A 4,085-nucleotide genomic window follows, 5' to 3' on the forward strand; every position below is an offset into this window, starting at 1 on the left:
AGGCTCTGTCTCAAAAAAAAAAAAAAAAAAAAAAGACTTTCCTTCTAGAATGTGGGTCCTACGGCCTTCTCCCCACCTTCCCTCCTCTGTCTAATGACAAAGAATCTTAATTAAGTACCTTTGGCTGCTGGTTTAATTTGATAAATATAAATTCGAAGCATGCTGATAAAGCCATCCATCTCCGCACATCTCAGCAGTTCTGTGAGCTGAAGGCTCTCCTTTTTTTTTTGTCTAAATCAGTTTTTAGAACAATAATGAATTGGGTCTTGTTTGCGAATACGGAGAAAGCAGGGCTCAGTGAGATGACAGTGGGGCTTGGAGGAAGAGACACCTCCAGGGATGTGTCACTTCCGCTCGCCTCCTCAAAGTCTCTTACAGACCCCAGAGTGCCCACCCTGGCGTCCCCTTCCCCATCCCCACGCCCCTGGCTCCCACCTCTGCACCCAGCCCCAGCCCCTCTGCCTGCCTCCTTGCTGCTAGACCCAGGCCCCAGCCAAGTAGCCTTTCCAGCTCTTCCTCTTGATCCCCCACACCATACACTTTATGGGGCAGCATGATGTATGAACCTCAGAGAATTCAGGCTCTGCTCCTGGGCTGTGTCCAGCCCCAACATGGCCCCTGACGCACAAGCATGGTCAGTCCACCCTTCCCAGCCCTCAGTGGAGCTCAGTGGCCTTGGATGGTAGGAATTTCAGATCTTATCCTTGGTGGCTCTTGACTTTAGGGTAGAATTGAGTCGACGCTGGAAGGACCACCCAGATATATGGGGCTGTCCCCTAATCCCCCCTTCCTGAATTGTCCAAACTTCTCTCTGCCTCAAGGCTGCTGGCCATCTATGAGGCCCCTCCTTGGTCTCTCACCAATTCACAGTGTGCTGTTTGAAACACAGAAATAGCGCTTGGCCCGTGGTTGAGCAAAAGGTCACTGCCTTGCACTGAGTGTCCATCAGCCAGAGTTGTGGCAACAGGGTGCCACAGACCAGGGGCTTGAGCACCAGATGTTGATTTCTCTTGGTTCTGGAGGCTGGAGGCCCAGGATCAAGGCACGGGTGAGGTGTCTCTCCTGGTTTGCACGTGGCCTCATCTCATCACATCCTTGAAGACACTCATCCCATCAGGAGAGCTCTACCCTCAAGCCCTAATTACCTCAAAGGCCTCGCCTCCAAGTACCATCACATTGGAGATTAGAGTTTCAACATGTAAATTTGGCAGAGGGTGGAAATGGGCACTGAGGGAACCCTGAAACTTCCCAGTGTGAAAGCACGGACTTTGGGTAGAACAGCTCTGGGTTCAAATCCCAGCACCGCCACTCCCAGGCTGCATGGACTAGGGCACATCTGCCTGGACTAGGGCACATCTGCCTGCCAGAGCCTTCATCTCCCCCACCTTGGTCCCCATGGGCCCAAGGGAGGAGCCAATGAGATCACTGCACTGTCAGGTGCCCAACACAGGCCTGCACAGGTGCACAAGATGAGCACTCAGATCTCACAGGGAGCCCCAGATTCTCGGGCTTCTCTCTGCCTCAGCAGCTAGAACCAAAACCCCGACAGTCAGCAATACCCGGGCTCCAGCACCAACACTCCTTTTCTTCTAATTTGGTTGCTTTAACAACAAGGTCCAGGATAGTATGCAGGCCTAGTGGGTGGAAATAAAAATATTCTTTCCTCCTGTTTCTTAGGGAAGCAGGTGCTAGGTTGAGAACCTGGAGTAGACGGGCTTGCAGTTGGCTCCTCAGGAGACACTGACACTTCCCTCAGCAGGATCCCTGCGCAAGTCCCACGGCCTGGAGACGATGCAGGCCCAAGGGTAACAGCAGACGGCCATTTCCTGTGCATTCTGCAGGTACAGGTATTGGGGAGGTGGGTGTGAGCTTGCCCCTGAGTGCTATCTTGGCGACTGCCGGGTAGGTGCACACCGAGGATCACTACATTTCATGCCCATGGGAGTGTGTCCTATGACAGGGCCCCTGTAGACCTCTGGAACTTGAAAAGCCAGGTGTCCAAGAGGGCAATGTGTGCGGACACAGGGCCCCAGCACGGGCTTGGCCAGGGCACCCGGAACTCCAGGCCGGTGGTACCTGTGGACAGAGCACTCGGGTCCCACTGAGGTGGACCTTCCAGGCTTAAATTCTGTCTTCTTCTTCTTCTTTTTTTTTTTAATAAAAAAAGGTGAAATTCAGGACAGCACCTGTGGCTCAGTGAGTAGGGCGCCGGCCCCATATACCGAGGGTGGCAGGTTCAAACCCGACCCCGGCCGAACTGCAGCAAAAAAAATAGCCGGGCATTGTGGCAGGCACCTGTAGTCCCAGCTACTCAGAAGGCTGAGGCAAGAGAATCACCTAAGCCCAAGAGCTGGAGGTTGCTGTGAGCTGTGATATCATGGCACTCTACCCAGGGAGAGATAAAGTAAGACTCTGTCTTTACAAAAAAAAAAAAAGGTGAAATTCACATAAAATAAAAATTGACTATTTTAAAATATGCAATTCAGTGGTGTTTAGTGCCTTCACCTTGCTGTACCGCCACCACCTCTGTTTCTAAAACGTTCTCATAACCCCAGAAGCCCGGAAGCCTCTGGGTGGGAACTCCTGATCTGCTTTCCTCGGTGTGGATTCCTGTTCTGGATATTTTATACACATGGAGTCATGTGATATGTGACTTTGTCTGGCTTCTTTCACTGAGCGTGATGTTTTCAAGGTCCACCCACATCGTAACATGCATCAGAACGTCATTGACTCCTCCCTTATTACGGCTGAATAATATTCCATGGTGTGGCTATGGCTACACTGCATTTTGGGTATCTATTCCTCAGGTGACGGGCCTTTGGGCTGTTCCCACCTTTTGACTATTGTGAATAGCCCCACCCTGGCTCTCCTCCTCCTCCTTCTTAACATTATCCTTATTTGTGGGGCGCAGTGGCTCATGCCTATGATCCTAGCACTCTGGGAGGCTGAAGCAGGAAGCTCGTTTGTGTTTGAGACCAGCCTGAGCAAGAGTAAGACCCCGTTTCTACCAAAAATGGAAAAATTAGCCAGGCGTGGTGGTGGGCGCCCGTAGGTACTCAGGAGGCTGAGGCAGGAGGAGCACCTGAGCCCAGGAGTATGAGGTGTTGAGTTAGGCTGATGCCAGTGCACTCGAGCTGGGGTGACAGAGGGAGGTGCTGTCTTAAAAAAATAAAGAAGATTATGCTTATTCCTTTCTCTCCTCCTCTTCATTTTAGTTAAAATTTTGTTTGAAAAAGTAATATTTATACATAATACAGGATTTCCAAAGGCTCTCAAAAGGTATTTAGTGAGTTGTCTCCGCCCCTACTGTCAATCCCCCAGGCCCCTCCGTGGAGACAACCCACAGCACCAGCTTCCTCTCATGGCTCTGTCAGGTGCAGCGACACACGAGTGACACAGGCACCTGCTGCTGGGTCAGTGGACTGTTTGGGGATGGCATCTGGAAGGGATACTCCATTGAAAGAGTTCACCCTCTCACAGGCTAGAATCCCCTCCAAGACTCCAAGCCTCAGGTTCAGACCCCCATGCTGGAGGCAGCAGGAGAATGTACCCAGTGTGGTGGAAATGGCAGGAATGCAGGTGTGAGAGTCAGCAGTGAAGACGGAGGAATAAGTGGCGGAGGGAGGGGCTCTTCAACCAGGCCCAGAGGCCCCCACTCAGTAGCTGGGTCTCAGTACATATAATGGATGGTCCCCACAGCAAGGAACAAGGGAGCCAAAGGTCATGACTGGCAGAGAGGAAAGCAGGGTGAGCAGCCTGTGGTTGGTTTGGTTTTTTACAGAGAAGGGGGATTAGAACAGGAGAGATCAGCTACCTGAGAGAGCCTGGCTAGGTCCTAGCTGAGAAAAGACCTCAAGAAACATGAGGCCTGGAGCAGCTATCTTTAAAACTATCTCCCTAGCCAAGCGAGGTGGCTCGCACCTGTAATCCTGGCACTCTGGGAGGCCAAGGCAGGTGGATTGCTTGAGCTCAGGAGTTCAAGACTAGCCTGAGCAAGAGGGAGACTCCTTCTCTATTAAAAAATAAAAAAATAGAAAAACTGAGACAAGAGGGTTGCTGGAGCCCAAGAGTCAGAGGTTACTGTG

This window comes from Otolemur garnettii, unplaced genomic scaffold, assembly GCF_000181295.1.
Source record: "Otolemur garnettii isolate 467f Iridium unplaced genomic scaffold, OtoGar3 scaffold00018, whole genome shotgun sequence".
Lineage (NCBI taxonomy): Eukaryota > Metazoa > Chordata > Mammalia > Primates > Galagidae > Otolemur > Otolemur garnettii.